Genomic DNA, 22,433 nt, shown 5'->3' on the forward strand with positions numbered 1-22,433 from the left:
AGTACTAATAGTTTCTGTACATTCTGCACATCTTTTTTACATATGCACTTTTGCCTTCTACTACACTGAGTCACTAGTTCTTTTAAAATGTTTTATTAAAGTTTATCATCAAATAAAATACAAATAGAAACAAATGTTAGGAAAGTTAAAGAAAAAAGATGCAGAGAGAAAAAGAAAGAGAAAAAGTGGTTATTTCTTCAGTGCAGTAGAATAAAAAAGTCTACAAACCCCTATTTAAACTCCAGCCTTTCCCTTTGTATTTCTATTTATTTGTTGCCTATAGCAACAGTCATATAGTCATCAAAACCTACAAAAGTTTCAGGTTTTTTTTCAGTTTTGAGCACAAAGTCCAGAAGTGGTTTAGAAGTAGAAACAAAATTAGATGGATTCTTCTCCTTAATTTGTCAAATTGACCAATAGTTTCTGATAAATATTCATTTGCGTATGAGGAGAAATTGTCCTAGTTATCACAACTCATAACCTGTGCAAAGTGACAAAAATACAGTTGCATAATCCAAGCAAATATATCATATAGATTCTGCGAAGGTCATATAGACAAAATAAAACATTAGCTAAATGCTAATCTACAAGATAACGTATAAAAAGTCAATGCAAGGACAAGTTCTTCTCTTATGGTTGTTTAATTTAAGCAAAAGTGTTATATTTGAAACACATCTCTTGACTGTTCTTTTATGACCATTTTTGATGTTATACATAAATAGGAAAGGAATATAATCTTTCATGCATCATCACTGCACATTTATTTTATATGCATCAGAAAGTTCATTTAGTATAATTTATGTATTTAATATAATTTGTGAATCACACATACAATCACACACATTTATTTATCAAATTTATCTATTGCCTATCTCATTCTCAGAGTGACCCTGGACGGTATTTATTTATCAAATTTACTGTAGATGCTTATGTACATATACATACATATAGCATTCCTCCTTTAAGTCATGTGGGTAACACATTAAAGGTTGTGCAACTAAGAATTCCCACATTTATATCTATGCATTTGGATTAGCACCTATTACTGAAAATTATGGAGTCTAAAATGGAATGGAGTATTTCTGAAGTTTGTCTTCACATTAAATCTTTTCCAGTTCATCTCCACATGCAAATTATCAGTTGAAAGTAATTTACATAGACTTATACATGGAATAATAATCTGATTTTGTTCTTTCTATGATACAAAGTTTATTTATTTATTTATTTATTTGATTTGTCAATTGCTTACAAGATAATAAGTATAAGTATATACATAATTATGAATACATGAAATGAGTACATAAAAGAAAAATAAAAGAAACAATAGGACAGGGACGGTAGGCACGTTGGTGCGCTTATGCACGCCCCCTACAGACCTCTTAGGAAAGGGGTGAGGTCAACAGTAGACAGTCTAAGGTTAAAGTTTTTGGGGTTTGGGGAAGAAACCACAGAGTCAGGTAGAGTATGCCAGATATTGACCACTCTGTTGCTGAAGTCGTATTTCCTGCAATCAAGTTTGGTGCGGTTAACCTTGAGTTTATATCTATTGTGTGCTCTTGTATTGTTATGGTTGAAGCTGAAGTATTCATTGACAGGTAGGATATTGCAATGTATGATTTTATATACCATACTTAGATCAGACCGAAGACGGCGTGATTCAAGGTTTTCTAGGTCTAGAATTTCAAGTTGCAGATTATTCTAAACTACAGAATCCCACATTTTAGAGTTTTCATCACCCTGTACAAAAACAGGAATTTTGATTTAGGAATGGATATAGGAAATTCAGGTCATGTGCAAATATCTGAAGGATTGCATATAAACAGGAAAGCAAATTTAATAATTTAAAAGATCATGCAAATTTGTTTGGTTTCAAAAGGGAAGCGTTTGGAGGTGGTGAAACAAATATTAACAGATCATTTCAAATATTTGTCTGCATTGCCTATTGAAATATATACCGTGGATATAGAAATTCTACACCCCCCTGTTAAAATGCCAGGTTTTTCAGATCAAGATAAATCACTTCAGAATTCTTTCCACCTTTAATATTACATATAGGCTAAACATTATTTTCAATTGAAAAACAAAATGAAATCTTTTAGGTGGAAAACAACAACAAAAACCTTACAACAGTGTTGATGTATAAATATGCACACCCTTAAACTAATACTTTGTTGAAGAACCTTCTGATTTTATGACAGCATATAGTCTTTTGGAGTGAAAGCCTATCAGCATGGAACATTTTGCCTTGGGAATCTTTGCTGTATGTCAGCAGCCTAAAACCTAGCTCTGCCAGAGACCGTATCTCTCAAAATTCTCATCTCCCTGACAATTAAGGGATACCAGACAGAATCTAATTTAACAGCTTAGCATTTTGATAATTTTAAAAGCCATACATCATACAATTACCTAATTTAGAATTGGAGAAGGTAACATGAAGTAAACCTCTATCAAAATCAGATTAGAGGAAAGCCACAGTGAAGCCCTCTTCAATTTTAGTGAAAGGGCTTGTTGGACACTGTGGCAAGGAGGGACTCTTTTGCCAATAGCAATCGTCCCAAAATCAGGAGGTGCTGACTACACTGGATCATGATGACGATGATGTGTTAAACTTGTATGTTACCTAATTTTAATGACTTTGGGTGGGTCATAATTTAACAAGAAATTACGATAAAATCAGAAGTGCAAAAGATTTTTTAAAAATGGGAAAATGGAAAAAGCAATGATGTGACAGGTCCCATTGTTCCATGCCAAAGACCTAGATCAGGGGTCTTCAAACTTGACAGCTTTAAGAATTTAGATCAGGAATTTTGGGAGTTGAATTCTGGGCAAATCTTAAACTTGCCAAGTTTGAAAATCCTTAACCTAGATGAACAGTCAGGTCTTCATGATTCTTCTAAAGAACAATAAAGTGGAGACATCCTGGGCAAACTTGCTCCAAAGAGCAAATGTTATTCATTCTGGAGTCCCAATTACAATACTCTTTTTAAGCAAAGGAACCCACAGAATGTCAACACTACAGGAACAAATGTTATGGGAAACAGGCAGTCCCTCTAATAACCGATCCCTATGCTGTATAGGGCTTTATAGAGAACAACCAGGCTTGAAATGCACATGGAAAAAAACTGGCAACTAGTGTAGCATGCAAAGCAGAGGTGTTACATAGGCAGACTGGGGAAGGGCCATCACTACCCATGCTGTTGCATTCTGGACCAGTTGAAGCTTCTAGGTGGTTTTAAAGGGCGACTCCCTGTGTTACAATAGTCAAGCCACAAGGTGACTAGGACATAAGTGATTATCTGAAGGGCAACTGGTACACAAGATGGAATTGTGCAAAGGCCTTCCTGGTCACAGCTGACTTAGTGCTTCAAGTTGGAGTCATAACTTCTGAAACACTGCCAGATTGCATCCTAAATTTGAAAGGCAACATGCTACTTGATGTGGGTTAAAGATGAAATATCCCTAGATCTGCATAGTCCAAACACCCACAGCCACTTGAACTTAGTAGAATTGAATTAGAGTTGGTTCCTTCCTATCCAAACCTCCATAGTCTCCAAATATTCAGACAGAACCCTGACAGCTTAACTTGGCTGGTCTAGGGTTGAACAATATAATTGGATCTCATCAGCATATTAATGATACCAGGCTCCAGACTGGTTAATGACTTTACTTAACAGAAAAGTAGAACCATAGGGCACCCCACAAAAGAGGTACCCAAGGGAGTCACCAACACTGACTAGAACAACATGAAGAAATGAAGTGAAGCACTCTAAGATGCAGAATGACTCAAATGCTCCAAGAAACACAGAATGTAGCAGCTACATGCTGACTAAGATTAATCAGTAGAGCAGAAAGCACCATACAAATAATTGTAAATACAGATAGTCCTTGACTTACAATAGTTCATTTTAATGGCCATTCAAAGTTACAACAGCACTAAAAAAAGTGACAGGACTGTTTTTCACAGTTATGACCATTACAGTACCTCCATGGTCTTGTGATCAAAATTCAGACACTTGGCAACTGGCATGTATTTATGATAGTTGCAGTATCCTGGGTCCTGTGAATGCTGTTTGTGACCTTCTTGCAAACAAAATCAGTGGGGAAGCCAGATTCACTTAACCTTGTTATTAACTTAACAACTGCAATGATTCACATAAGAGCTGTGGCAAGAAAGGTCATAAAATGGAACAAAACTCACTTAACAAATGTCTCACTTAACCAGGAATTTTGGGCTCAACTGTAGTTGTAAATTAAGGACTATCTGTATAAAAGTAATATTTTTTTAGCATTATTTTAACAATCTTTTAAAGTTCTTGAGGAAATCTTTCCTGGAGCATCTTTTAGGGAAATAGGTTACTGTGCTCCCTGGGCCACTCAAACATCATAAAAATGATTGCAGCAGTCCTTATTTTGTTTTAAACCAAAATCATATGCCCAGTTTATGAATTTGTAACTGCCAGTGGTTACAAAAGGAAGCAAGAATGTTTATTACCAGTGAATATTTTTCCCCAGTAAAAAAATGTTCCAGTATGTTTCAGAGCAACCCTCCCTAGCTTAGTATCTTCCTGATACATTGGATGTTATTTGCATGACTAATGTTTACGGAAGTTATTCTAAGGAAAGATATGGAGCAGATTTCCCTTCAAAATATCCTCCTAAAATTAATGCCTTCTCAGATTCCATGCTCCCTAAATATAATTGTGTGAATTGGCTGAAAATGTTGTCCACGCTCCATTTGATTTTTAAAAATTATTATTACTTTTGTATGTCCCAGAAAGCTTCTTCTCCCCCTCCTTCCCCTTTTGAATCAACTCCCTTCCAAACAGGGAAACATTTTTTTCAGTAATGAGGCTCAAAGTCAGCTCCTTGCCCAGGTGAGCACGCACACGTTGACTCATTCAGAGAACAGCTGAAAAGCTCACATTCAGGTTGCATTAATCTGAAAACAAGTGTACTTTTGTGTCTAAGAAGTATTATTTTCATTGCCCTCAATTTAGTACATAGATAGACTGTGATTCTAGACTGGCTATCAGGTTGCTCTGAAGACTGAGATCCCTTAGCAGACCACTCTATTTAATTTAGACTAATCTACAGCGCAGTGAAACTTTGTAACCTCTCTGATTTCCTCTATCATCATGAACATTCTTGTTTCCTTTTTCCCAAAGTAACTTCCTTGGAGCTTAACTTGGAAAGTGGGGGAGAGAGGAAAGAGAGAAGAGTGACCACTAGGTAATCTTAAGAGATCTCTCTCTCTCTTTTGACCCCAAAAACTTTAACCTTAGACTGTCTACTATTGACCTCACCCCTTTCCTAAGAGGTCTGTGCATAAGCGCACCAACGTGCCTACCGTCCCTGTCCTATTGTTTCTCTTATTCTTCTTTTATTTTTCTTATATGTACCCATTTCATGTATTCACAACTATGTATACACTTATACTTATTATCTTGTAAACAATTGGCAAATAAAATAAATAAAATAAATAAATTTAGCTAAAAACACAAAACATTTAACTAGTTCATTCCTGAGAGACCTGGTGTTTGTTTAATGCAGGGCTCCTCAAACTTGGCAACTTTAAGGCTTGTGGACTCCAACTCCCAGAATTCTCCAGCCAGCTGGCTAGAGAATTCTGGGAGTTGAAGTCCACAAGCCTTAAAGTTGCTGAGTTTGGAGCCTTTTAGTTTAACCTGATTTTCTTTTAATCCCTTGTGTCTTGTTCCTCGGGAGAATACTTAAAGGTAAAAAAAGAGAACCCTACTTCAACTCTTGGATTTCACAACTGGTGCTTAATACAAACCACAAGCTATCTATGAAAAAAAAAAAATCTTGGCAAAGAATTATGCCTACTGTTTTGGACATATTTATCTGGAAATAAATCCCAGGGAACTCAATTTATTTCTTTTGAGTAGGCACAGGATTAAGATCATGGTATGAACGATACCCAGCTAATACTAGAAACTTGAATTTGAGGCCACAAAGGCCCAATGAAAGCAGTCTATGCTAAGCTGATGGATAATTCTAAGCCCAGTGCCACAGTTGCCTGATTTTACTTTATCATTCCTACCACAAAATGTCTCTGCATTATTTGGAAATTATCATTTGTTTTTGTGCTCAATTTCTGCTGATGTGTGCAGTTTACAGTTTTGGGATATGTATCTTTGTTAAATCAATGTTTTGCATAACACAGTTTCTAAAGTCAAAGACATCAGTCTGTGTCCATGAAGCAGTGGATAAGGTCATTTAGTTGTGGAAGAAATAGGCAGCATTCTTAATCATTGTAATAGGCATATTTGTGCTTGTTTGTTCCTGGTTAGTATTAGGGTGGAAGATCAGGAAAAAGTCCCAGGGCCAGACAGGCAAGCTGGAAAAACTCCCTCAAAAAAAAAAAAAAAAGTAGTAAGAAAATACTTTGAATTCAAATAGGGCTCAAATTCCATTAAGTGAAACCAGAGACTGGTATTAGATTTTGTTTATTTTAATTCTCAATATTTATTATGTCATTACTGTTATACTGTTGTTATTGACTCCTAGTGACCCCATAGATCAGGAATGGACAACTATGGCCCCTTTATGACCTGTGGATGTCAACTCCCAGAATTCCTTAGCCAGGCTGGCTCAGGAATTCTGGGAATTGAAGTCCACAGGTCACAAAGAAGCCATAGTTTCCCACCCCTGCTATATAGATAACAGCTGTCACAGCAATTCTGTCTCTTTTCAGCACTTTGTCTATCCCATTTGCTCTTCTCCTGTCTACCTTGTACAACATTGGAGTCTTTTGCGGAAATTTATTAATCTTTCTGGTCCAAAGCATGAGTTTTTGCTTCATTATTTCACTGAACACCTGGAATTATTTACTGCAGTACTGTACAGGTTGTTTTCTTAGCAGTCCAAGGAATACAAAAACAGACTTATTCATCAGCAGAGCTCCAAGAAATCTACATTCTCACTCTTGCCAGACACCATTTTTCCTATCTGTTATTCCACTCAAAATGAGCAAAATATTTGTTTCATTAACTGTAACTGATATAGTTGGTGAAATTAGGTGAAATTAGACCTTGGAAGATGGGATCCTTCTAATATTTTGTGGAAGGCACCAAATTGATTGTGATGTGGTGTTTGGGGCACTGTGCTGGAGTAGCTTTCAAATTTCATTGTATTCGTGGAATGCAATGACAATAAAGGTAAAATTCAAAATTCAAAAAATAGCTGCAATAAAAAATGTGATCCCCTTCTTTCTCCCTCCCCTCCCCATCTTTTATCCACAGAGAACACAAAGTATGTCTTTTTCCCTAAAATGAATGTAAGTGCATTTAATATTTTTTACTCGTGTTGTCATTTAAAGCTTTCTAAACAATGGTCTCTGGACTAGCCATGGCTGAAATGATAAAATTGCCCCCTGTGGCCAAATATGCCCTTACTTAGAATTGATATTTAAAAGGCTACCCTAGCACTACAGAGATCACTTGGCACTTTTGTTAAAGCTAACTGTAGAAAAGAGTACCAGCTAAAGCGATTCAACTATTTCAACCAGCAGGAACCTGTGTTGATAGAATTGATTTTCACACCACTTACCAATTCACTTCAGTGTTCTTATGATGCTTCAGCAGTTACTCAGCACCTTGACAGCATGTGGCTTCCATGATGTCACTTGAGTTGAGGATGCTTATCTCTCCATATGTTTGAAGAAAGCGGGCTAGATAGCAAAGCTAGTTTGCTGCCCCACTGCCATTTACCTGAAAAAAACTCAGTTGTGATACCAAATTGTCTTGAATTTCACTCCTAGGAAACAGTTAAAATTTGTAAGAACCAAGATACTTTTAAAAAATATGTTTGGAAACCTTTGGCTTTTTGTGTGCGTTTCCTTGAAGCTAAGAATGCTATCTTGCTGCAGTATACCAGATGCCTGTAACTGAATTAAATAAGATGGTGACATCTTTTAGGAAGACCTGTTACCCTTCAACAGATTGATGCTGGAGTCAAAATGCTAGCCAGTTTTGGCAGCTGAGCATGTGAAATAAGCTTAAACCACTCTTATCTTTGCACCACAATTATGATTGTGTTAGTAAATATTTTACATTTGCTATCTTCAGTCTTCTAGTAGGGTAGATCAGGAGACAATGAAACTGCTTTAAAATACACCTTAGCAGTAAGCTTAATTTCTGCTCAGTCTGAATGAAAATGAAAATTCACCTAAGCACAGTACATAATATAAGCCACCCAAACCAAAGGATTAATTTAAAAGTATTTTAAAATATTATATGAAAGTTTTAATTACATGAGGGAAAAATCATAAAGCTGTCCCATAATTAAAGCATATTGATTTCATTTTTTCCCTTGAAATGCTAAGACTATTTCAACACATGCAGAATCAATAAACATAATTAAAATATGAGCTCATCAAAACAGCAATTAAATGTACTTAACAGCTTTTGTGGCTTTTTCTCCATATGGTTACTGTGGGAGTGTGAATCTGGCTAGCTAGATAAATGTAACAAAATGAAGAGAAAGTCTAGGAAAATATTACTGTAGTATCATGAGCAAAGAGTAAAGTTTAATTCTATAATAAATTCTAATAAATCAAAAGTTGATTAAAAAGCAATATATACAAACATAAGGAAGAACTGTTGTTTTATATTTATGTGAGATTATGATTATCATTTTTTTAAAAATGTCCCTCTCTAGACCAAAGCATCCTTCTAACCTTCCAATATACAAGTTGATCTGCCTTCTTTTTAATAATGTTTGTGTTTAGGAATTGCATTGCATGAACCCAATATTTGCTTAGGCTACAAGGGAGTGCTGTTAAACATGATGGGTCAGACTTCAAAGTAAACATGCATATGAATGCATTTTGAATGCTATGTGTAAAATTGGTCACTTCATGAAATTGAGATCCTTCTTCCAAACATCTGCAGAAAGTCACGCACACTTCATATTCTTCAGGAGTGTGTGTGAAAAATAAGTACTAAAAATGACTTGGACTGTAAAACTTGCTTTAAATCCACATTAAGTTAAAATGCTCAGCATACAATTTTTGATTAGCCCAAGTTAGTTCAAACAGTCATTAGAAAGGTATAAATGAGAAAATCTTTTATCTGCTTCCTTGTTTATCATTAGAAATACTAGATAATATAAACAGATTTTTGATTATTCTGATTATTCTGTAAGCCGCCTTGAGTCGCCATGGGTGAATAGGCAGCAATATAAAATAAATAAATACCATAAAATTTAATGTGAAACAGCAGATACAGAAGATTCCAAACTATATATAACTTTATAGATTATTAACTTGAATTACATTTTAAAAGGAAATAGGAAGTCAATCTATATACTATATACTCCATATGCTTATTAATATTTATTTTACTTAAGGTTAGGAAATGAAGCTTCACAGAATTCATCTGACACCTTGTCTACCTAACAGCAGAAAGAATCAGTTCTAATACTCTTTACAAAGGGTTATAATACAGCTGTATAGTATCTGCAGATGCAGTAGAGTAAGTCTCTAACATTTGTGGGTAGAATTGGAAAAGATTACTATCAAAGATACTGAAGAGCTACCAACAGGCAGTATAAATTCAGAATACAGCAGATTTTATTTTTGTGGTGCCCAGTTGTGTCCTTAACGGATAAAATGCCTTTGATATAATAAGAGCAAAAGCTCTTTCATCAGAAAAACAGGAGTAATTTTTGCTGATTTTCCCATTCTTGCTGCATCCTTCTCTGACCTCATTTCTATTCCAGGACAGAAAAGGAAACACATGAAGAGATTTGGGGAACCACAAGAGATATCAAAGAGGAGGGTTATTACATCACTCACTGAAACTTCAGACCTTTCCGTCAATGGAATTTATTTTTATTTTTATTTATTTGATTTGCCAATTGTTTACAAGATAATAAGTATAAGTGTATACATAGTTGTGAATACATGAAATGGGTACATATAAGAAAAATAAAAGAAGAATAAGAGAAACAATAGGACAGGGACAGTAGGCACGTTGGTGCGCTTATGCACGCCCCCTACAGACCTCTTAGGAAAGGGGTGAGGTCAATAGTAGACAGTCTAAGGTTAAAGTTTTTGGGGTTTGGGGAAGAAACTACAGAGTCGGGTAGAGTATTCCAGACATTGACCACTCTATTGCTGAAGTCGTATTTCCTGCAATCAAGTTTGGTGCGGTTAACTTTGAGTTTGTATCTATTGTGTGCTCTTGTGTTGTTATGGTTGAAGCTGAAGTATTCATTGACAGGTAGGACATTGCAATGTGCACAATTATAGCTCTATACTGCTATCATCCTCATCAAGGGTCAAAATCATTAACAGATAACAGATAATCAGAGTTGGAAGGGACCTTGTAGGTTAATCTAGTCCAACCCCCCACCCAAGCAGGAGACCCTACACCATTTCTGACAAATGGCAATCCAATCTCTTCTTAAAAGTCTCAAGTTATAGGACATTGCTTCTCATCCCTTTCTCTTTTCTTTTGACTTCTTGCCTTCTCTACATGCCTAACCAACTTTGCTTCGATCTCTGTCCATTTTACTTTTACTTTTCCTCCTAAAAGCCTTTTCTCATTCTGAGAAGATTCATGCCCCGCAGATCCTGAGCAATGAGACTGAAGTTCAGAACAGCTTTTTGGGGGTGAGAAGAATAATTCTAGGCAAATAATTCCCAACTTGATTCTGGGCACAGCTTTCTATTGTATTTTCAATAATAGATTCAGGCATAGTTTTCATTTACAATGTATATAACTTCTCTGTCAAGTTTAGCTGAAGAAAGCAACCAAAACAAGGAAGATTCTCCTATCACTGCCCTCCATCTCTTTTCATGACTTTAAGTTTCATGTCAATCTCTCTTTTGGCTTCTCACCATATTTACCTCATCCCAAGTCAAAAGCAGCCTGTCAACCAAGTATTCTGAACATGAGTATCTTAACAATGATTTCTGTATGTTCTGCAGCTATGTAGAATCAGAGCCTTTGGAGTTTTAAAAAAGGAAATTGACAGTAGGAACCACCAGAAATGCTTCAGGCATCCAGAATTGATCTACTGTAGATGTTCAGGCTTTGTCTAATTTTTTTCCCCATTTCTGCTGTCATGGTTGAATATGCAGTATTAAATTCTTAATCCAGCATGCCATCAATTGTCACATTTTTTCATGTTGTTTTATAGGAAGCAAAATATCTGGCAATTACATTTGCCTTTTAAAGTAGAAAATATATTTAAATAATTCCAAAATTCAAAACAGACAAGGGGGCACAAAAATATCTCTTGTAACAATACATGATTTTTTTTTTTAATTTTGGTTATTTTAAATTAGAACACAGATTGAGTTCCATAATATTTTTTTTAAAAAAGATTGAAAACAAAAAGGATAGAAAGCAAAAATCAAAAACAAAAAAATACACCATTGCAGATATAGAGAGTGTATGGCTTCCTTAGCAAACAAATTGCCGTAACATTTGTACCATTCAAGCAGTGTGGTGAACTATTGTCATCATCCAACCCTGGCACTTTCCACCAATACAGTATTAGTACACCTGCTAGTGAATTTTGTGTACTTTAATTCCTAGACACCACAAAATATATGTATGTTACTTGTTTGGAAAGAAACCAAACAATGATACCTAAAAAGTTAGTTTTCTTTCCTTGGCATCAAAGTATTAACATTTTTATATTGCTGCCTTTAGTAGTTGTGTTGATTTGTGCAGCTCAGATGTATCTTGTCATGCCCATTTTGCTGCTTAACATTCATTTCCCAAATAGGCAAAAAATGTGGCATTGCTCACTTCAGAGGTGCCTTGAAAATGATGTCAAAGTTAGAAAAATTTGGTTTACTAAGATAGAACCTTAGTAAACCAAACAAAAGGCGTGGATTTATGCTTTTGTGTCAATATGTTAGATCTGTTAGCTACTAAAAACAATTTCTGTTATTAAACTTGTGCTTAAATGCAATATAACTCATCCACTCTTTTCACCCATCTTGACATGATGGATTTCAGAACATCAATTCTGAAGAAGTTTCTACGAGCCAAAATAATAATCTTAAGCATGTGCAACATTTCAATAAAGGTTTATGTGAAGCACTTCTTCAGAGCTGCTTCATACAAATATACATACAGATACTACCAAAAGTAAAGTAAAGTGTCCATGTTGAATCACTGCATTGTTTTTCATCAGGTTGTTCTAATGCCTAGAAGAACCGTCTAGACATATATGTGTACATAGAGCTTCTCTCCCAGTTCAAAAGTGTTGTTAAGGTAGCTCAAAGCAAGTTTTCAAGGAGAATTAATAATAATAATATACAATTGTCTTCTCTTCTATCAACCTCACAACCCTGAAAAGCAAAGAATCACTCTTTGGCTTTACTGATGCAGGTCCCAGTGAAACAAAACTTCTCTTGCCATTTTTTTATGTAAAAAAAAAGAGAAAGTAAAATAAATTGCAGTCACTCACTACAATCCAATCCATATTTTTGGCTTGCACTGTATACATTTGTCTGCTGACATGAAAAATGCCACAGTAAGTGAGAACTGCAGAATCCTTAAGGCATCTTTCTCTTTGGATCTCTGAAGGAGGTGGAGTTATAGTGAGGTAGGACTTCCAGAGAAACAAACTGCTCATAAGTTCCAAGACTTCCAGAGAGCTCTAGTGTTTTAATAACAACCACACAGACTAATTCTACTGTATTTTCCAATACTTTAGAGGGAAAAAGTCCATTCCATTTTCAAACACAGCCCACATCGAGGGATCATTGAGATAAAGAATTGGTTTTGAGCTGGAGCAAAATTGTCATGTGGAAATACCAAAATACAGTCTGCAAAAAAAATAAAAAAAATAGTCTACATTCTATGTTATATACTATTTTTCCTTTCCCTATTTTTATCATCATTCAATGGCTAATATAAAAAATAATTGAAATCAAAATCAAAACTCTGTTGTTTGATTGTTTTTGTTTGATATTGATTGATTATGTCCATCTTAAATAATGTAACCATAAATAAAGAATCACCTTATTTAAAGGCTCTATATATAAAATAGCAGCTGCTTAAAGATGGGTCAAGGACAGAAATAATTACAGACTGATAAAAAAAGCAACTATTTATTTATTAATTAAATTTATTTGCCTCCCATCTTGCCACGAGGCTATGTTTCAGAGCAGTTGCCATACCTTTTCTCATATGTAATAAACCTCACATCTAATACAAAGCAATGAGAATCTGTTTAAGGCCTAAAATAGGTCACAGAAGCCAACAATAAAAGGGTTACATCAATCATCAGGTAAAAACAATTGACTGAAATATAGCCAAATCCAACTACTGCTTTAATCAGAGACATCTAGAGACTTATTTTATGGTCTAAGAACCTAACATATCATCAAAAAAATAAATCCTTTCAATAACAAGCCAGAAGTCCTAATTAGCATAAGAAATGTAGATGTATCTGAAGATAATCATTCACAGATAATAATTATCCATAGAATTTTTTTTAAATTTCTGTTCCCCAATTGTCTTCAACATTCACAGCATCTGAAGCAAAAGTTTATTTTTATTCAGATGTTCCCTTTCCTTCCTCCATTCTTTTTTTTCATAAACCTCAAAAGACTAATTATCTACATATTAAGCATGTTTCTGAAATATGAGTGAATCTATCATCATAGGCAAATGTGCTGAAGAATGTACCCCATTATTTGAAATGACAGGATGTATATAAAGCCCATATGTTTTCAAAAGGGTTTCTGTCAGTATTAATCAAAATGTTGGCAAATTTATGAACACACTGAACAGCACGCCTGCCATATGGGTAATCTCTCTCCTTTAATATTGGGAATTTGAATTAATAATAAACAGTGTAGAGAACATGGAATAAAATCAATGATCTAAGTGCCAGAAAAAATAAAATAACTTTTGAACTTGTTTATTTCTGCCAGGGTCACTTTTCCTCTTCCCTCAAATGATCTTTACTCCGACTCTAGATGATCCAATAGTTATCTTAATGACTATCATGAACTGGAGAAGGCTTTTAATACTGACTGTATCCTGCCATTATGACAGGATTTTAGGCAAAACCAGCCTCAACAATTCAGTATCTATCCTTAGGTAAGTTGCAGGAATCCAATATTCAATCATAGCTCATTGCTGATATTCATATATGACCACACTTTTTTTGGTCAGCGCTTTAGCCAGCTCTAACTAGCTGGATCTACTCATCTTTTTTATGCCACGATACTTTTTGATAGCTAATATTTGTTGGTATGAAAATCAAAATGTTCTTGATTTTAGCTCGAAAAATGTATGGGAGAATGGCTGAATATGCCTCAATGACATTCCAAGATAATAAGAAAATGTGTATTTATTTGGATTTACTGGGTTGTAAGAATGTATTACAGCTAGTCCTTGTTCAATGGCCACAATTGGGATTGGCAACTCTGCTGCTAAGCAATGCAGTTGGTAAGAGAATATCAAGTGACTGCAAGGAGTTATTACATCACTTCCCTTCAATTATTAAGCTAATCACCACAAATAGTTAAGTGAGACATCATATGTCTCAGTCAGTCCTTGAGTATTGAAGATTTGTCTTTAAATGGATCCAAACTCCAGCTCCTCTTTAGGACAATGATGGTATATTCAATATCTCAGCAAACAACAAATACTCTAATCAGGCAAGAATGGCTAAAAGCCAGGCAAGGTTAGTGTTGGGTTTGAATTTGCTCTCTTTCCTTTTATTATCATTATCATGAGACACACCCCACCACACCCAGGCCTATACGCAGTTCTAGTTCTGGCCACACCTAACCTATTATCTCTAAATGCTATTAACTCTATAACATGTCTACATCCCTAACCTATTCTGACCCTCACTAATCTGATCGCCACCTGGTGCTACCTTCACCATGTCTTAACTCAATGCTTAATTACCACCTATATGTGCCCCAACCCCCTCTAACGATATGCACAATGTCACTACATGAAAAAAAGCCATTTCCATCCCCACAGTTGGTTCAGAATCCATTCCTCATCCTGCAGTTGTTTCAGAATCCATCCTGCAACCCACAGTTGCTTCAGAATCCATCCTGCAGCTCACAGCTCTGCTGAGTCATTCTAAAGCAACCTTCAACACCATCGGCTAGCATACAAGCAGCAATACAGATCCGGCATCAGCAGAGCTAAGGTGATATTCTCCACTGCCAGCTGACCTGCTGCGAGGTATGTTCGGAGCTGATGAGCTCTGTGGTGAACTCGGAGCCCGACAAGAGGCCCCCTCTACCACAGACCCACCTGTGAAGCAAAGAATGATATAATTCATTATAGTCTACGGAGCCCGTCAATATGACCACAACTTGAGATTTTACTGCCAGATTTTCCATTGACTCTGCTGGTTGGAAGCTGGTTCTGAGTCATGCAAATATCAATTTTAAGAAATGAAAGTCATAAGTGCAAGGATTGATCATAAAGTTCCTATTTCAGTACTGTCTTGATTTTGAATGGTTGCTTAACAAGGCCATCATTAAATGAGGTCTATCTGTAGAGTGGAAGGTTTCATTTCATGGACTTACTGCAATATACAGTACCTTACATTAAGGAAAAAAAATCCTTAGTTGGTTTACAAACCATTAAATGGGCAGGAATATTTGAAAATGCTCTTTAAAGATCTAAAAAGAATTCCTGAAAAAATATTTTTCAACTGCTAGAGCTGGTACTTTTTTGTTGATATTCACTCACAGAATCTCTTCTGTCACTTTGGTACTTGGTGGAAACCATTTTGCCAGCTTTATCTATTCATAATAGTTCCTTAAATTCTTGTATGCTCCTGCTTGTCTTACCAATGGTAGTATCTAGCTATTTTGTCTTCTGTCAGCATGTTTTTCAATCGCTTTCTATTTTTTTTTTTGTAAGAATCAATTTGTTGTCCAATGAACAAGGCTCTGATAAACCCTTGACAGGTCTCTAACCTATCCTTTCCATTTTGTTTCTCAACTAATTTTTCAAATACATATTGACTACATTTGTTTCTCTACAGTCATGTGATACTTCATCTCTTTCCTAGGATTTCTCTGAAATAATGAAATATATTTGATCTTCCTTCAGCAACTTTCTTCAGTACTTCAGGTTGAAAGCCAAGGTCATTCAAAGTCAGCAGATATTTGTATCTCTTTCTATGAAGCTCTTCAACTCTTCGCTTACCTAGTATAGTATATTTTCTTTTTTCAGAGAAGGCTGATCCAAAATAGGCAGGGGATCATTCATTCTGTCTCCTCCTCCTCCTTCTCACTACTTATTTTTCTCATCTTTTCCATTTATTTTGAATATAGCTGAAGCTCTTCTACAGTACTCAGTTTCCTTCACTAACCTCAGCATTTATGTTTTCTTCTGTACAAATCCAGAGTGTCTGTATGTAGCTTTCTCGCTTGGCCTTCTTCCACATTTTATATTTGTCCTTTTGGATTCTTAGATTTTAGTAAGCTTTTGTGCAGTGAGCTTGGCCTGTTCTGCATCTTCAATTTTTTCCCCTCTTTGGATTTGTTTGTAATTGTGCTTTTTTATTTTTAGGAACACTCTTCCATCTTGGATTCCTTTTCCATTAGCTTCTCTATTATGGAATCCTACTTATCATAGTTTGGGGGCTTATTAAAATCTGTTTTCTTGAAGACCAAGACAGACCTTCAATTATGTTCAGCTTTCATTTTAAGTCTCCTCCAAATCAAGCTCAGCTCCTGGTGATTTAATAAGCACATCCTTGGGTTTTCTTGATAAGAGTATAGAGATGGTTTGACATACCTTCTAGGATGTTCTGTGACTTCACTATCGAGGCTTACAATCTTGATATTTCCAAGTAATGTCCAATGTAATTATTAACCACGAATGACCCTGCCCAGAAAAGATCATACAAATGTTGCCAATGGCTTTATTTCCTTTACAATTATAAAGTCCACCCTTATATAGTCATCAACATTGTTGTTACTTTCATTTAGTACATTTTCCCTGTTGATTAATGTAAAGTCAGATATAATGGATTCTCTTTTGTCTTCTTCTGTTTTGCAAATGGGAACATTGTTAGTGTATATAGGCTTTGTCTTTTCAGTTTATTTGAAAATTCTTAGAATGGTAGTCTGTAGGGCACACCACAAGCACCACAGCTGATTTTGGTAAAGTTAGCAATCATATTTATATTCCCAACTCTACAAATTTCATCATGGCACTGTATGCTTTCAACCCACAAATTACCCATATGAATATCTCAGATTATAATTTCAGAATGTATTGATTGGCCTTCCCTCTTATTATTTTAGGAAGTCCTTGAATCTGTATTTATTTCCCTTCTAATGTAACAGCCTCAAAGATGCTGATTGTGATTCCAAGAATACAACATGATGTTTGTGAAACTGAATATTCAATAGCATATGTTTTGGGACATATGTTTTAGGCCACTGAGTATATTTGGAATTGGAACATTAGAGCATGTTAGGGACCCTCTCTGAAGACAGCTGCCTTGATAAGCGTGGTTTATTAAAAACAACACATATAAAATAGAAATACGTTTCCAACAGCCAACTTTTATTTTTAAAGAATATTTGTGTGGAATCTAGAGGTACCGTTTGCTATACAGGTCATCATTAAAGCTAATGGTTTGCTTTGCAGTCTGCTACCTTCACTTGACATTTTAATTTTTTCAATAGAACATGAAATTTGTGGGCAGACACAATAGCACAACACTTTTAGTACTCGGAATATATATACTCCTGAAACTATGAATCAGGATTAGACAAAAGGAATTCCATGTAGACATCCTCTTTCCAGTTTTTGTTAAATAAATAATAGAGAACTTCCATTTCAGATTAAGCAAATTATTCCCACAGAGAATGTAAGATTTCAACAATTCCTTTTCTCAGCCTTGACAGAATAATTCTGGGGGTTTTTTTTGGCATGATGCCTGAATATATTCAATATATGTATATATTGATTATAGCTAAGATTAAAAACAAGTAACTGCTAACAAGCAGTTCATTTCTACTGGGAAATAATATGGATTAATTCAGTATTTTTTGTATTTCAATTTCTTAAACTTCTACAAAACTGGAGAGATAAAATGTGAGTCCTATTAACTACTTTAATAATGGTTTTCCACATGTCACAAGAATAGTCAGGGAAAAATAAAATTTCTTTATCCTCTCAAAAGGATTTCAATCTGAAAGGGGGACTATATGTTATTATTTCTTCCAAACAGCTCTCAGGATCATTTTTAAAACTGTTTTGCATGAAGAGTTATTTATTATAGGCATCATATTCTGAGTAATGGTGGAGATTCCATCTTGCACCTGTTTGATTCCTTATTTCAGATCTGAGAATAAAGGACTTTGGGAAAGAAAGTTATAATTTGGTGCTGTCAATGAAATTTAATGTCATTCTTTGGACAAAATTGCAACAGCCGCACAGCAATGATTCTGTAGTGAAACTGTGTAATTCCTTATCTGTCAACATTATTCTAAACTTACTTTAGACTTAGAATTGCTGACAAGTGAAAAGAAAGAATTAAATTTATACTGTTTTATTTTGCATTGAGGCTCTGCTAACAGGATCTGCATGTGATCCCCAGTTCATTGATAAGCTAATACCTATGATTATGGAAAGCAATGGTGCTTTGGTCCTTGAAGATGTTCTTCCATGGCTTTAGCTTAAGTATCAATGAAATGAAGGTGCTTTGCCAAAGGTTCAATTGAAATGAAGAATTCTTTAGGGCAGGGGTGTCAAACTGGCTGCCCATGGGCCAGATGTGTCACGTGCAAGCCAGTCCCATTTGATGCTGCCAGTTTGGCACTCATGTCTTAGGATCTTTCTCAAAGCCTTCTGATCCCAAACTACATTCAATTCATAAGCACAGACCATTCCTGGCATTAGAACTTTTTTTCTGAGAGTGTAGTTTTTGATTTATCTACCATCGTAATTTCTTATCTCCCCAATAAATGTAATTCTACAAATCGACTCACTTTATTCCACATTTCCTATTCTTAAAATTCTTCCTTTTTGTTCATTGCAGTGCATTCACATCACAAGTTGATTTGCATTTAGTTTAGAAGCTGAGCTTAAAATTTGGAGGCTATAGTTTCTTGTGCCTTGCCCCTGTTATAATATAGTTGTAGTGGGGAAAAATTCTCTCTCTCTCTCTCTCTCTCTCTCTCTCTCTCTCTCACACACACACACACACACACACACACACACACACACACACACACAAATACATGTTATGAATGATCACTTGATCATCATCAAGACATGCTGCTATTGTGAATGATTAAGGTTGCATTGAGATCTTTACTGTGAATGAAGTACATTTTGACAAATTAATATTAGTAGCATAAAACCAGCTCACAATGTTGCTCAAACACAAGATGTTCCTATCAGGAGAGTTTTGGCTGGCCAGTCTTAATGTCAATTTTCCTATGTATGTAGAACATGGTCACCCAGATGTAAAGTCACTGTCCTCCAATCTATTTTCTTGTTTTTATGCAGTTGGCAGTTGGGCAGAGTTGTTCTAGGGAAAGGTGGGCAGCTGTAATGGTGTGAGAGAGAAGTGAAAGGCAAGAGGAGATAAGAGGAAACCACTATGGGTCAGTGAACTGAGTATATATAAGTTCTCCATCTCACCAATGTTTTGGATTAGTCCTAAATGATAGAAGTGAGAATATAAAGCAACAGATTACCAAAGGAAAAAAAGAAAGAGATTTTGTGATTTAGCCCAGAAATACTTGATTCATTGCTATTTCTCTAGGTACGTGCCTGTTTGATCAGAAAAAATCATGAGAAATAGCAATGAATCAAGTATTTTTGAAGTGCGAGCTAATCACCAAAAGTCTGTAGCATTTATTACTGTAGTGATAGTTTTGCATGAATGTACAGGTGAAACTCGAAAAATTAGAATATCATGCAAAAGTTCATTTATTTCAATAATGCAACTTAAAAGGTGAAACTAATATATAAGATAGACTCATTACATGCAAAGCAAGATAGTTCAAGCCGTGATGTGTCATAATTGAGATGATTATGGTTTACAGCTCATGAAAACCCCAAATCCACAATCTCAGAAAATTAGAATATTGTGAAAAGGTTCAATATTCTAAGCTCGAACTGTCCCACTCTAATCAGCTAATTAAGCCATAACACCTGCAAAAGGGTTCCTGAGCCTTTAAATGGTCTCTCAGTCTGGTTCAGTAGGAATCACAATCATAGGAAAGACTGCTGACCTGACAGTTGTGCAGAAAACCATCATTGACATCCTCAAAAGGTAATTGCAAACAAAGTTGGATGTTCCCAAAGTGCTGTATCAAAGCACATTAATAGAAAGTTATGTGGAAGGGAAAAGTGTGGAAGAAAAAGGTGCAAAAGCAGCAGGGATGACTGCAGCCTGGAGAGGATTGTCAGGAAAAGGCCATTCAAAGGTGTTGGGGACTTTCACAAGGAGTGGATTGAGGCTGGAGTCAGTCCATCAAGAGCCACCACATGCAGACAGATCCTGGACATGGGCTTCAAATGTCGTAATCCTCTTGTCAAGCCACTCCTGAACAACGAACAATGTCAGAAGTGTCTTACCTGGGCTAAAAAAAACAGAACTGGTCTGTTGCTCAGTGGTCCAAAGTCCTCTTTTCTGATGAGAGCAACTTTTGCATCTCATTTGGAAACCAGGGACCCAGAGTCTGGAGGAAGAATGAAGAGGCACACACTGCAAGATGTTTGAAGTCTAGTGTGAAGTTTCCACAGTCTGTGTTGATTTGGAGAGCCATGTCATCTGCTGATGTTGGTCCACTGTGCTTCATTAAGTCCAGGGTCAACATAGTCATCTACCAGCAGATTTTGGAGCACTTCATGCTTCCTTCCGCAGACAAGCTTTATGGGGATGCTGACTTCATTTTCCAGCAGGACTTGACACCTGCCCACACTGCCAAAAGCACCCAAACCTGGTTCAATGACCATGGGATTACTGTGCTTGATTGGCCAGCAAACTCGCCTGACCTGAACCTCATAGAGAATCTATGAGGCATTGCCAAGAGAAAGATGAGAGACATGAGACTGAACAATGCAGAAGAGCTGCAGGCCGCTATTGAAGCATCCTGGTCTTCCATAACACCTCAGCAGTGCCACAGGCTGATAGCTTCCATGCCATGCCGCATTGAGGCAGTAATTTCTGCAAAAGGGGCCCAAACCAAGTACTGAGTACATATGCATGCTTATACTTTTCAGATATCCAATATTGTTCTATGTAAAATCCTTGTTTTAGTGATTGCATGTAATATTCCAATTTTCTGAGGTTGTGGATTTGGGGTTTTCATGACCTGTAAGCCATAATCATCTCAATTATGACAAATCACGGCTTGAACTATCTTGCTTTCCATGTAATGAGTCTATCTCATATATTAGTTTCACCTTTTAAGTTGCATTACTGAAATAAATGAACTTTTGCACGATATTCTAATTTTTTGAGTTTCACCTGTATTTCTATAACATCATGGATCTTCCAATATTATGTACCGTATATGCCGGCGTATAAGACGACCCGGCGTATAAGACGACCCCCCAACATTTCCACTCAAAATATAGTTTGTTATATACTCGCCCCTCTTCCGCACGCCTTCCACTTTTGCACTTTTTTTTTTTTGAGGCACTTTTGTCTACCGTGGAAGCGAATCCCGTGAAGCTGAAAGGAGCAGCCAGCCTTCTCCCAGCTCCCAAGGAACAGGCTCGCACCGCCCGGGCTCCGCTGAGGTATCCGGCTGGGGCTGTCAGGAGTTGTTACCGCTGGCGCGGCTCGCGCGGCTCCAGTCCCGCGTTGCCTCGGGAAGGAAAGGCAAAAAGGAAGAGCCGTGGCTTTTGCCTTTCCTTCCCGAGGCAACGCAGGACTGGAGCCGCGCGGAGCCGCGCCAGCGGTAACAACTCCTGACAGCCCCAGCCGGATACCTCAGCGGAGCTCGGGCGGTGCGAGCCTCGCTTTCCTTGGGAGCTGGGAGAAGGCTGGCTGCTCCTTCGGCTTCACGGGATTCGCTTTCCACGGTGCGCAAAGTGCCTCAGCCGCGGGCAGCCGCAGTGCTTCCCAATTACTATTTGCCGGCGTATAAGACGACCCGGCATATAAGACGACCCCCCCAATTGGAGGCATCTTTTTCAGGGCAAAAAAGTCGTCTTATACGCCGGCAAATACGGTAATAGTGGTTTTTATTATGGGCTTTAAAAAATGGTATGAACTTATCTGATAAGCTATAAAAGACACGTGTAAAATATATGAGTTGAATCCCCACATTTGTATCTTGGATAGGATTTAGATACCAGTTTGAAAGCAAAGTTTACAAAGGTTTACAAAGAACACCTGTGAATCCAGTCCTCCCCTGCAATAATTAATAAATCAAGCCTTATAAAGGCCCATCCTTTGAAGTGTATATCTTCTAGGACTAA

The sequence above is a fragment of the Notechis scutatus genome, chromosome 4, assembly GCF_049901735.1.
Source record: "Notechis scutatus isolate UNSWTSFEM ecotype Mainland chromosome 4, rNotScu1.2, whole genome shotgun sequence".
NCBI classification, from domain to species: Eukaryota; Metazoa; Chordata; class Lepidosauria; order Squamata; family Elapidae; genus Notechis; species Notechis scutatus.